We start from the raw sequence: 14,149 nt of genomic DNA on the forward strand, positions 1-14,149 counted from the left end.
GCTTTCTTTAGAACAAAAAGGCTGCATTCATTTATTGTGTCAACTACGATTTCTCCCTTATTGTCTGTTCTGTTTGCATACCATAGAGTGGAACGTGCATTTATGTCACTAACTGTGAGTAATCTTTCGCCCTAGAAAATTATGCCACTCTTATTTGGTCAGCAAAAGGCTGTATATCATATGAATACTGTGCGTACGTAGATTTGATAACCCAAATTCTTGTCCATGCTTAATTTCAGTTGTGTCTACATGTACAGGACAAAGTCCCGTGATTATGTAATTTATGTTCACAATTACAACTGCAGCCTCGACGTTTGGCGTCCTAGTAATTATCATGAGATGTTTGGGAAAGCTTGGGAGTCACCCTCATGTGTATGTGGCTCTTGGAGACAGATTATATAAGCCTGTTCAGAAGTCTACCCAGTTCCACTCCAACAAAAGTGCTCCTATTGCAGTTAAGTTGTAAGATCTTGACAGCGGGGGGTATCTAGTACAGGCAGAGCGCTATGGTGTCTCTTCGGTCGTAACCCAAGCGCACCCAAACGCCATTACGAAGTCCTTATAAACTTTATGTTTGAACCTTCACCTCTTCGTCGGCGGGTGTTGCCGAGCAGTTCTCCGCTCTTCAGTCTGGAACAGCGCGACCGCTAAAGTGGCAGGTTCGAATCCTGCCCCGGGCATGGATGTGTGTGATATCCTCAGGTTAGTTAGGTTTAAGTAGTTCTAGGTCCTAGGGGACTGATGACGTCAGATGTTAAGTCCCATATTGCTCAGAGCCATTTTGAACCTTCATCTTTTCGTGCGCATGCTTGTCCTAAGAGTCTGCAGAGCTCACGATTCTCTATCCTAAATATCTTGGAGTCGGTCTGTTCTGTTGCAGGGAAACATATTTTTCACCTTATGGGTGATTGAGAAGTATCACCAGACGCAGAGCTGTCTGGAAAATTTCCCTATCTTCTAACCTACTTCTGCGTAAGTTATTCTCGCGATTATCATAATCTATTACGTAATTATGGTGTTATTAGGGGGGTTTCTGTATCTGCCCTGTGAAACATCGTGACATTTGTGTTCCTCTACTTTTTGTGTACATTGGGAATTGTGTCTGGATGAAGTATTTTTAACAGTATTAGTAAGTAGATTGTTATGTTTACCAGTGGACGTTTAGTATCTGTACTTCTGGAATATTGTTTGCCTATCTCCAAGTTGTTTGGGAACTGAGTGCTTTCTTTGTGACTGTTTCCTTGTGTGTCTGTGCTGTGTGTGCTGTCATCACATGTAAAATGTACGGGCTTTATTTACGGTCAACATTCGCTAGAGTCATATTTTGAATGTAATTTTAATCATGTGTTTTCACCTGGTGAACTATTAACAGTTGTTGTGTCTTTGTGTTTCTAGTACTGATGTGTCAGCATGTCTGTCTGTTCCTTTTTTTAGGTGTTACGAGATGAATATGTTTTGGTATAACTGAGTTGCCCTAGAGCATCGTTTCGTGTTTGTTTTCTGATTGTTTTGTTACATTGGTAGAAAATTTCCTCTGCCAGCACTTCCACTCGTAGAACCGAGCTAGGTGGCGCAGTGGTTAGCACACTGGACTCGCATTCGGGAGGACGACGGTTCAATCCCGTCTCCGGCCAACCTGATTTAGGTTTTCCGTGATTTCCCTAAATAGTTTCAGGCAAATGCCGGGATGCTTCCTTTGAAAGGGCACGGCCGATTTCCTTCCCAATCCTTCCCTAACCCGAGCTTGCGCTCCGTCTCTAATGACCTCGTTGTCGACAGGACGTTAAACACTACTCACCACCACCACCACTCGTAGACGTCCGGTCTGGAAGGTTGTCCACTGCAACATATCGTGTTTTATCAATCTTCGTACTTGGTAGTCAATAGGTCCCTGCATACACACGTCGTCTGCGCGATCACTGATGTTAAAACATCTTTGTTCGTTTCTTGATCTGTGAATTGTGCTATAACTATGAATTGGCTCCAAGCGACTGCACGCCACCAATCTCTAGTTGTAGTTGATGGAGACTTATGTTTGTGCTTGCGTATGTTGTTTCTCTGCATATTTATAGCTTATTTAAGAAGGGCTTTAGTGTCTGACCTTTATAGTTGCACTCCGCGTTAGCGAACATTGTTGGTAATGTCATATTCGGAGCGATCTATTTGTCTCTCGTATAACTGCTTGCAGGTAGGGCTGTCAGTTTCCCCAGCCTTATCACATGTTCTATTTCTACTTTCCATGGTATACATCCAACTGTGGTTTCCTCTCGGCATTCTGACTTCTTGTGGTCTGGCTTCGCACTTTTCCACAGACCGATTCTTTATCACCACGTTTTGGCGGGTAACGTAGGCTCCAGCAATTGAAGCATTTCTGAACAGCTACAAAATTTCTGATGTATAGGGTCTCTGAATATAAACACTCTCCCTTTGTAGCATTAGAACATGGACCCTTGGAGTGAGTTCTAGGACGTTATTAACTGTTCGTTTACCGTCTGGGCCAGTTTAGAACTTTATTTTGACTTCCTTGTAGAACTTCTCCTTAGAGATGTGTTCATTTAAATAGTTCTTGTATAGTTCCTCCATGAAGTCCTGATCGGTTAGAGTAGTTACGACCTGATACAATGCAAGGAGAGGTCGGAATTTCTTCCGCTGTTCACATCTAATGTCTTTTAGTTGGACTATCTTTTCTACGATTTTCCTTTTACTTGCTTGTGTTTCTGTTTCTAAGATGACTGTCTTTGTCTTGTATCTGACTGTTTTTATTCTTATTTTGTCTTGTCTGGGATTGGTTGGAAAAAATATTTTTGGGAATTTGTGGTAAGGTCTTATGGGACCAAAGTGCTGAGGTCAACGGTCCCTAAGCCTACACACTACTTAATCTAACTTAAAGTAACTTACGCTAAGGACGACACACACATCCATGCCCGACGGAGGACTCAAACCTCCGACAGCGGAAGCCGCGCGGACCGTGATAAGACGCCTAAGACCGCGCGGCGCGACTGATTGTTTTGGTGATTGTTTCATGTATGTCCTGGGCGTCATGATTGCTTTCCGATATGAAGAAGGGAACACTCGACTGTTTTAATTTGACTTGCTGTATGCGTTTGTCTATTTTGCCCTTCGGTTCTGAAGCTGAGCTAACGGCCGCAACTGCTACAAAGGCAGTGGTGTTGCTTCATTTCTGTTCCTAATCTCTTAGTCCCTGATTTCAGATCGACTATTTCTGATTCCAGACGGTGAATTCGTTCCAGCGCATTGTTTTTCTATATTGGCGTTAGCCAACTGCTTACGTAAACGCTCATTTCCTTTACTTAAATCATCATTCTGCTCTTCTAAATTTGCTAGAATAGTGACGAGTGCCCAGATTGTGTTTTTCACTGTTGCTGGTATAACTGTTAAGGTTCTTTAATACCTCAGTTCGTTTTAAGGCTCCGTGAGAATATCGTAGGCTACGGTGGTCTTTTCCGCAGTCGACGCATATGCAGGTGCTACCGACGATACCATTTCAGCAGAGTTACTTCGTTTTATAGCATCTGTTTTTCTGCCGCTCAGTGTGCTGTCACTCTTTCCTTATGAAGCAACCGTTACTACTATTTTTGGTGATCCGCTGTCGCTGCAAGGACTAGTAGGGGCTGCCGTCAACAGGGACCAAGTAGCTTTCTCCAGTATCCCCGCTTTCACGTGGCTATGGAGATAGCGCAGTCAGAGAGGCACAACGTGTGCTTCCGAAAGTCTTCAGTGTGAGTTGTTGAGAGCCAAAACAATTTTATTTCTCTAAAAATTGGTGTTTCTAGTCTATTCGGCTGTAGTGTAGAAACAGAAAATGCAGGGCAGAAAAAAGTCACACGCTGGTTGAATGACGTTCGGCGGCCCTATTGCTACTTTGCTTGTTGCTACTAACGTACAGACGCCGTTATTGTTGACGCATCTGCTGCTTCTGCTGTCGCCGACGTCACACGCCGCCTCGGCCGCTGAAGCCGATGTCCCCGGTGGCTGATCCTGTGTCAGCTGGCACCGGTGCTACTGCTGCTGTTGCTGACGTTTTGCGCGCGATGATGCGGGCCGCGGAGTAACAGCTGTTACACACAAGATAAGCCTTGAAGAGCATTTGCACGTCTTCTATGATTACGGTAACAACCTATAAGCTCCCTTCGTCTTTTTGGAGATTACATGGGTTAATTAATGATTACTATGTTACAATCATCTTCTTGTAGCTGACCGTGTATCTCGAGACTTCGTTCACTGTTAAATGCCATGGTGTGGTACTAGCTGATGGAGAGACATTAAGAACTGATAAAATTTAATTTAGTTCCTTTATCACACTGCACAAACGTAAGCACACTGTTATTCAAAATTTGTGCCACTACTATTAAACATAGAGATAAATCCTTCGCTACGCAACCGCTTTTGGCTCAAGCAGCCTACACCTTCCACAGCCTGTCAACCACTGCCTCTACTTGCGACTCTCTGCGCCACTGGCCATTGTCGCCCTCCGAAGCACAATCACTTACAGATACTACACACCAGTACCCTCACAAACCTTATGGACTGCACTCACTCATAGCAGCATCAATGGCACTGCATGCACTCGCCAACCGAGTACGCAAGTTAGTGGATTCCGTTTTCCACCATAAATACATGATAAGAACGGAGAGGACGTTAACGCGCTACCGACACGGCCGCCATAATGAACTAAGATCGTCAAAATCCCGAGCTGGTTGGAAGGACCTGCCCATAATGCTCCAAACGTTCTCAATTGTGAAGAAATCCGGTAACAATGCTGGCCAAGATAGGGCTTGCAAGCACGAAGACAAGCAGTAGATACTCTCGCCGTTTGTGGGCGGGCATTATCTTGCTGAAATGTAAGCCCAAGATGGCTCGCCATGAACGGCAACAAAACAGGGAGTAGAATATCGTCGACATGCTGATACGCTGTAGAGGTTCCGCGGATGGCAACCAAAATGGTCCTGCTGTGAAATGAAATAGCACCCCATGAAACCTAGGTAATAGGTTCAGGGTAGGAAATGATCAAACATCAACACGTGGAAGGCAGACCCATCTGATAGTTCATCGTTTTCACCGAATTAACATTTATTTAAGAAAGACATACCGATCAATTAAATTCCAGATTAATAACATAAATACCATCAGAATTATAGTGACATATAAAATGAAAAACTACAGAAATTTACCATATAAGCAAAAGGAAACAGTATTCAATAAACACAAAGCATCTGAGATTATAACAGTGAGAATGAAATTTGAATCAGAATTTACAAAAGTTCACGAGTTAATCCCGCCAAACACCACAGCAAATAACCCTGTCGGCAGTCGCTCAACCCACGTATACCTCCAAAACTACTCAACTCTTGCTAGGTATGACAGACGACGCGGCAAAGTGCTCCCGCGGCAGTAACTTATACTTCGGTTGTTGGGCAGGATACCGCCAAGGTAGCGTCCCAGAAGTCACTGTTGCGAACACAAAGGTAGGCTCGCAGGTTTTGAAATGAACTGTGAACACAAAACACGCGCGGGGCAGCACCCTCAAACAATAACAGAATATACATTCACAAACGACGAGACTCGCTTTAGCAAGATAAATACAACTCGTAACCTTGGATAAAACAAATTCTTAAAGCCAAACTTATGAATACGCCCTCACAAGGGTTTTAATCTGATCAGGGGAAACTCGCTAACATTGACAGAGATAATTAAAATTGATTTCTCGTACACAATAAATACATATGCCTCTCTCTAGGTAAAATGATAAGCGAGTACATGTAACTGACAAGGTGCTGTTACAAACAGAGCAGTTGCAGTTAAACACTTAAGCAAGAGAGAAAATTTCACTCAGTAGTAGCCCTACGTAATTCAGATAGGACCTAAACACATCAGCGTAAGTTAGAATAAATAGCACTCCGTCATCAGCCCAAAAGTGGCCCGTCGGAACCATCCGACTGCCGTGTCATCCTCAGTTGAGGATGCGGATAGGAGGGGCGTGTGTTCAGCACACCGCTCTCCCGGTCGTTACGATGGTTTTCTTTGACCGGAGCCGCTACTATACGGTCGAGTAGCTCCTCAGTTGGAATCACGAGGCTGAGCGCACCCCGAAAAATGGCAACAGCACATGGCGGCCCGGATGGTCACCCATCCAAGTTCCGGCCACGCCCGACAGCACTTACTTCGGTAATCTGACGGGAACCGGTGTATCCACTGCGGCAAGGCCGTTTCCAAGTTAGAATAAATACACTATACTGAATCACAATTAGATTGATTTCAATTCTTATCCAGTACCTGATACAGTACCATGACATTGCCACACTCACCGGTGTTACCGCTTCAAAACATCGCACCCCAAGCGGGTGCACACAAGCGGTTTATCAATTAACAGAATGACGTGGCTTCAAAGAAGACGCACCAACAACCATTGTCCACTCTCAAGCCAAGAACATACTACAGAACAAACAAATACATATTATTCGCTGAACAAAACAATATTGCGCCAATTTTCCTTTAAACAATAAAAGCACAGGGCCAGAATATCCATACGCAGTATGTTACGGAGCACCGTGAATAATCCTTGTAACTCCTCTTCAAGCAACAGAAGGAGGCACCCGTCACCTTCTTTAGAGGCAGCCCAGCATTCGACAAGTGGCTCGGCGATGCGGCTGGGTACACGCGTTGTCCATCCCAAATCTGCGCAACCAAACCCCGCCGCCACGCACTGCTGCTTTGCCGTTAACAACTCACCCCGCCGCGCCCAACCTCGACACCTCAACCAGGAAAACCAAAGATGTCACAAGGGAGGTGATTATCGATACCGGTGCCAGAGGTAGTTACCGAGCGAAGTGGCGCAGTGGTTAGACACTGGACTCGCATTCAGGAGGACGATGGTTCAATCCCGCGTCCGTTGATCCTGATTTAGGTTTTCCGTGATTTCCCTAAATCACTCCAGGCAAATCCCGGGATGGTTCCTCTGAAAGGGCACGGCCGACTTCCTTCCCTATCCTTCCTTAATCCGATAAGACCGATGACCTCTCTGTCTGGTCTCCTTCCCCGAAACAACCCAACCCAACCCAGAGGTATTTAGGCCAGCAAACGGAGCCGCTACGGTTCACCTCAGACCAACACTCCTGATTGTTGAGCCATATGGTCGGCAACACTCAGGCTGGTATCCCAACGCTGTCTAGGGTATACCCAGACACGTCTTCCCCGGTCGTCGGGTTTAATTCGGAGTGGGAGTCAGTACTGTAGACAATTCTACTCCATTCGTTGGGATTCTAGGTAAAATGTGCTAACAGCTCTTCAAACTTATGGGTGGAATGAGGTCGATAGTAGTCGGCCTAAGGGACGCCGTGACCTCAGCCCCCCTACTGTCAGCTGCCTATTAATGACCCTTATGGTCACTGGCACAACAATTGTATGTCGGATCGATGATAATAATGAATCCGGGGCTCTGAGTGCCTCTCTGACGTTTACTTTATCCTCAAGTTCTGTCGTCTCTCTAGGTCACCCGCTTCCTTCTTGATGCTATTTTCGGCCATCGTTCACCCATTCCTGCCAACATCGTCCAATAGTGGCATTGCTCGTATTCAAATCTCAAGGATTCGCCGATTACTGCAGCCAGATTTTTGAACCCAACTACGCCTCCTCTCTCAAATGCTAACATCTTTGCCTTTTGATCACGTGCCTGTCTGCGAGGCATAGTTACTGTCCAACTGAGTAAAGGGAATGAAACTTGCAAAGACTTTGTGTTCTGGTGACAAAACGTCCTCTGTTTACATTCCCTGCCAGCTGCGCTGTGAAGTTGCACTGGAGCGTCACACACAGTCATCCGCTAGCCGCCAAAGCTTACAGTTTTTCATTTTGCGTTGACGCCTCTATGAAAAACAAATTGTGACCAGTTTGCATAGCCCCTTCGTAGTAAGTAGTTTTTTTCTGTCTTAGGGAGTATTATCTGCTAGGTCATTAATACACTCTAAAGTGGGAATAACCATGATGCTTTTCGTGCATGATGCTGATGTATACACATGAGTCACAACACTACAAAAATGTAGCAAAGTGCAGGAAGACATGCAAAGGATTGACGTCTGATGCAGAGTCCATTCAAAGATAAGGGAAATTAGAGCTCGTACTGAGACGTACAGACAGTCGTTTTTCCCTCACGCGATCCGTGACTGGGACAGAAAGGGGGGGGGGGGGAGGGGGAATATGACTTTGGCGCGAATTGTGCCCTCCGCCACACACTGATTGGTGGCTAGCGGAATATATACCTAGATGTGGATGTAGAATGGCAATTAACCCTCGTTGTTGTTGTTGTGGTCTTCAGTCCTGAGACAGGTTTGATGCAGCTCCCCATGCTACTCTATCCTGTGCAACCTTCATCATCTCCCAGTACCTAATGCAACATACATCCTTCTGAATCTGTTTAGTGTATTCATCTCTTGGTCTCCATCTACAATTTTTACCCTCCCCGCTGCCCTCCAGTACTAAATTGGTGATCCCTCGATGTCTCAGAACATGTCCTACCAACCGATCCCTTCTTCTAGTCAAGTTGTGCCACAAGCTCCTCTTCTCCACAATTCTACTCAATACTTCCTCATTAGTTATGTGATCTACCCATCTAATCATCAGTAATCTTCTGTAGCACCACATTTCGAAAGCTTCTATTCTCTTCTTGTCTAAGCTATTTATCGTCCACGTCTCACTTCCATACATGGCTACACTCCATATAAATACCTTCAGAAACGACTTCCTGACACTTCAATCAATACTCGATGTTAACAAATTTCTCTTCTTCAGAAACGCTTTCCTTGCCATTGCCAGTCTACATATTATATCCTCTCTACTTCGACCGTCATCAGTTATTTTGCTCCCCAAATAGCAAAACTCCTTTCCTACTTTAAGTGTGTCATTTCCTAATCTAATTCCCTCAGCATCCCCCGACTTAATTCGACTACATTCCATTATCCTCGTTTTGCTTTTGTTGATGTTCATCTTATACCCTCCTTTCAAGACACTGTCCATTCCGTTCAACTGCTCTTCCGAGTCCTTTGCTGTCTCTGACAGAATTACAATGTCATCAGCGAACCTCAAAGTTTTTATTTCTTCTCTATGGATTTTAATACCAACTCCGTTCTTTTGTTTCATTTATTGCTTGCTCAATATACAGATTGAATACCATCGGGGAGAGGCTACAACCCTGTCTCACTGCGTTCCCAGCCACTGCTTCTCTTTCATGCTCCTCTACTCTTATAACGGCCATCTGGTTTCTGTACAAATTGTAAATAGCCTTTCGCTCTCTGTATTTTACCCCTGCCACCTTCAGAATTTGAAAGAGTATTCCAATCAACATTGTCAAAAGCTTTCTCTAAGTCTACAAATGCTAGAAACGTAGGGTTGCCTTTCCTTAATCTTTCTTCTAAGATAAGTCGTAGGGTCAGTATTGCCTCACGTGTTCCAACATTTCTACGGAATCCAAACTGATCTTCCCCGAGGTCGGCTTCTATCAGTTTTTCCATTCGTCTGTAAAGAATTCGCGTTAGTATTTTGCAGCTGTGACTTATTAAACTGATAGTTCGGTAATTTTCACATCTGTCAACACCTGCTTTCTTTGGGATTGGGGTTATTATATTCTTCTTGAAGTCTGAGGGTATTTCGCCTGTCTCATACATCTTGCTCACCAGATGGTAGAGTTTTGTCAGGACTGGCTCTCCCAAGGTTGTCAGTCATTCTAATGGAATGTTGTCTACTCCGGGAGCCTTGTTTCGACTCAGGTCTTTCAGTACTCTGTCAAATTCTTCACGCAATATCATATCTCCCATTTCATCTTCATCTACATCCTCTTCCATTTCCATAATATTGTCCTCAAGTACATCGCCCTTGTATAGGCCCTCTATGTACTCCTTCCACCTTTCTGCATTTCCCTTCTTTGCTTAGAACTGGGTTTCCATCTGAGCTCTTGATATTCATACAAGTGGTTCTCGTTCCTCCAAAGGTCTCTTTAGTTTTCCTGTAGGCAGTATCTATCTTACCCCTAGTGAGACAAGCCTCTACATCCTTACATTTGTCCTCTAGTCATCCCTGCTTAATTCTCAACAGAAACAAATGTAACGTACTGTATACACACAGACAGAAGGACCTCTAATTGTGTGATTACACAGCGGAGAACAACCACTGGAAGTAATTAGTTGCATAAAAAATCTAGAAATATGCGTACAGAGAGATCTGAGGTGCGACTGCCACATGAAATTAGTCGCGGTTAAGGCAAATAAGAACTAATAATATTTGGAAGAATTCTCAGAAAATGTAGTCGATTAACAAAGGAGGTAGCTTACAAAAAATTAGTTCAACAAATGCCTAAATATTGGTCACTAGTTTGGGATCCGTACCATACAGGATCGACAAAGGGAAAAGAGAAGAACCAAAGAAGAAGAGTGCATTTCGTTACAGGTTTATTTAGTAAGCACGAAAGGGTTCCGAGAGCGTTCGTTCTTCCAGCGTATAGCTCGTGAAAAGACCATGAAGACAGAAGTAGCGAGATTCGTGCGCACCCTGAGGTTTACTGGCTCTCGTTTTTCTGGCAAACCATTCACGACTGGTACAGGAAATAGGCGAAGTGACAGTGGTACACAAAGTACCCTGTGCTACACACTAATGTGGCTTGCCGAGTATATACAGGGTTGTCGGAAATTCCCCTTATAAATTTCTAGGACATGTAGAGGGTAGTGAGTACAGAACATTTTGAATAGGAACCCATGTCTCGAATCGCATAGTTTCCGTTCTACAACAGTTTCAATTCAGGTGTATACCTCGTCAACGTGTGCTTAGGGCAAGAGAAACGTCTCAGAGTTCCCTGTCCTGGTATGCAACCGGGTAGACACGATGACATGTACTTCGTCAAACGGTCCCCAGATGTCACTTATTGTTCGCTTTGTTGTGAGACCGAGCCAATACCTGTGGATTACCGACAGAGGAAACATGGTGCAGTACACGTCTGCGGAATACACAGACAGTCTCAATGTGTAGGATGAAGCTGGAGGTAAAGGAAGAGCTGCTAGTCGGCTGTATCACGAACGGTTTCCCCACCGTCACGCTACTGCTTGTGGGGTCGTATGAAGAGCCTAATTTATGGGACACCAGTAGAGACAGAGGAAAATCTGCTGGCACGAGTTGTGGCCGCTGCACAAGACATTGAAGAGACACCAGGTGGGATGGAGAGAGAGTGTACCAGAACATGCTTCGGAGGTACAATGTGTGTAACAACGTTGGTGGTCGCCACATCGAGCTGCTGTTGTAATGCATCATACGTTGTGGCTGGTGCTGTAGATGCTGGGTTCTTATTGTTGTCGGCTAATGTAAACCATAAGGTGTAAGTTGTAATGCAAATGTGTAAGTAATAACGGAACGAGTTAGTATTCTTTTCAAATGGATTGCAACAATTGTACTGCGTCACGCCTAAGTACATATCTCACGTGGATGGGGATGAGATAATCATCTGCACTGAAACTGTCGTAGAACGGAAACGATATGTTTCCGGACATTGGTTCCTATTCAAAATGTTACGTACTCATTACCCTCTACATGTCCTAGAAGTTTAGAACGGGAATTTCCAGCCAACCTGTATGTAGGTACTGACTTTGAACGTGGCTTGATAATTGGTGCAAGACACAGCTTATTGTTGGTATCTGGCGTGGCTCTTCAATAGCGCAGAGACGTTGTTTTCGCTCGAGTAAACCGCGACACAGGATGACCATGTCTGACAAACGGACGTGACTTCACTGAACACGGTCTACTGCGAATCAAGCCGTCGACAAATGTGGGCCGGCACGAACCAGTTTCTAACAGGTCTGCGTCAAGGCCAAATATCGCAATGGATAGGATTGAGCGGCCTACGACCAATTACACGACTAGTGTTCCTTTGGTGATACTTCTGCCGAGAGCTCAGCTACTGGCATGGAGCTGCGAGCATCATTATTGGACGAAGAAACAGTGGCGACGTATAGCGTGGCCTGGTGAATCCCAGGTTCAGTTGTATAGAGCTAACAGATGCATGAGAGAGTGGCGTATGCTCCACGAAGTTACGGATCCTGCTTGTCAGTGAGGTAGTGTCCCAGTAGGAGATGACCCACTGATAGTGTGGGTTGTTTTCAAACAGTAGCAATTAGGCCCCACTGTTCTGCTACAGGAACCATTGAAGGCTGCTCATTATATAGACATTCTTACAGATCATATGCAACCCTTTCATTCATTACTTTACCCTAATGGGAGGCCATTTATCAAGAGGGCACTCTGTTAGCAAAATGGTGAATGGCCTTTCAGATCATGATGCACAAATTTTAAGTCTAAAAGATTTTTGTGCTGCAACACATGTTAAATATAGTTACCAACTTCTTAGGAAAGCTGATCCAGTTGCTGTAGAGACTTTTGTAAACATTATCAAGGAACAAGAGTGGCAAGATGTTTATAGTGCTGATACAGTAGACGATAAATATAATGCTTTCCTCAAGACTTTTCTCGTGCTCTTTGAAAGTTGCTTTCCGTTAGAACGTTCAAAACAGGGTACTAGCACAAACAGGCAGCCTGGGTGGCTGACTAAAGGTATAAGAATATCTTGTAGAACAAAGTGGCAATTATATCAAAACGTTAGAAACAGTCACAATCTAAATGCAGCAGCCCATTACAAACAGTATTGTAAGGTGCTTAAAAAAGTTATTAGGAAGGCAAAAAGTATGTGGTATGCAGATAGAATAGCTAAGTCTCAGAATAAAATTAAAACCATATGGTCAGTCGTAAAGGAAGTGGCTGGTCTCCAGAGACAGGTCGAGGATATAGAATCAGTGCGTAGTGGGAATGTCCGTGTTACTGATAAGTCGCATATATGTACAGTATTTAATGATCACTTTCTGAATATAGCAGGTGAACTAAATAGAAACCTAGTCCCAACAGGGAATCATATAGCGCTCGTAGAAAAAAGTGTTCCGAGACTGTTACCTGAAATGCTCCTCCGTGATACTGACAAGAGGGAGATTGAATTAATAATTAAATCACTAAAGACCAAGAACTCTCATGGATATGACGGGGTATCTAGCAGAATACTGAAGTACTGTTACATGTATGATAGCCCAGTACTTAGCCATATCTGTAACTTTTCCTTTAGGAGTGGTCGGTTTCCTGGCCGATTAAAGTACTCGTTAGTGAAGCCACTTTATAAAAAGGGAGACAGGGATAATGTTGATAATTATAGACCTATTTCTATGCCATCGGTGTTTGCTAAAGTTATCGAGAGGGTTGTATATACAAGGTTACTGCAGCATTTAAATTCCCATAATTTGCTGTCAAATGTGCAGTTTGGTTTTAGAAATGGCTTAACAACTGAAAATGCTATAGTCTCTTTTCTCTGTGAGTTTTTGGACGGATTAAATAAAAGGTTGCGAACGTTAGGTGTTTTCTTTAATTTAACGAAGGCTTTTGACTGTGTTGACCACAAAATATTACTGCAGAAGTTGGAACATTATGGAGTAAGGGGAGTAGCTTACAATTGGTTCGCCTCTTACTTTAAGAACAGAAAGCAGAAGGTAATTCTCCGCAATATTGATAGTGGTAATGATGTTCAGTCCCAATGGGGCACTGTTAAATGGGGCGTTCCCCAAGGATCGGTGCTGGGGCCACTGCTGTTTCTTATTTATATAAATGATATGCCTTCTAGTATTACAGGTGATTCAAAAATATTTCTGTTTGCTGATGACACCAGCTTGGTAGTGAAGGATCTTGTGTGTAATATTGAAACATTATCAAATAATGTAGTTCATGAAATAAGTTCGTGGCTTGTGGAAAATAATTTGATGCTAAATCACAGTAAGACTCACTTTTTACAGTTTCTAACTCACAATTCAACAAGAACTGGTATTTTAATCAGACAGAATGGGCATGTTATAAGCGAGACGGAACAGTTCAAGTTCCTAGGCGTACGGATAGATAGTAAGCTGTTGTGGAAAGCCCATGTCCGGGATCTTGTTCAGAAGCTAAATGCCGCTTTATTTACCATTAGAACAGTATCTGAAATAAGTGACATTTCAACACGGAAAGTAGTCTACTTCGCATATTTTCATACGCTTATGTCATATGGTATTGTTTTTTGGGGTAATTC

The 14,149-nt window shown here is 43.8% G+C and overlaps 1 non-coding gene across 1 annotated transcript; it reads left to right on the top strand.

Annotated features, from left to right (window-relative positions):
- Positions 1-1,561: 1,561 nt before the first annotated feature.
- Trnaa-cgc lies at positions 1,562-1,634 on the top strand. Its single transcript has one exon. It is a non-coding gene; the product is annotated as a tRNA-Ala (tRNA).
- The last annotated feature ends 12,515 nt before the right edge of the window (positions 1,635-14,149 follow it).

Source organism: Schistocerca americana, chromosome 4, assembly GCF_021461395.2.
Source record: "Schistocerca americana isolate TAMUIC-IGC-003095 chromosome 4, iqSchAmer2.1, whole genome shotgun sequence".
Lineage (NCBI taxonomy): Eukaryota > Metazoa > Arthropoda > Insecta > Orthoptera > Acrididae > Schistocerca > Schistocerca americana.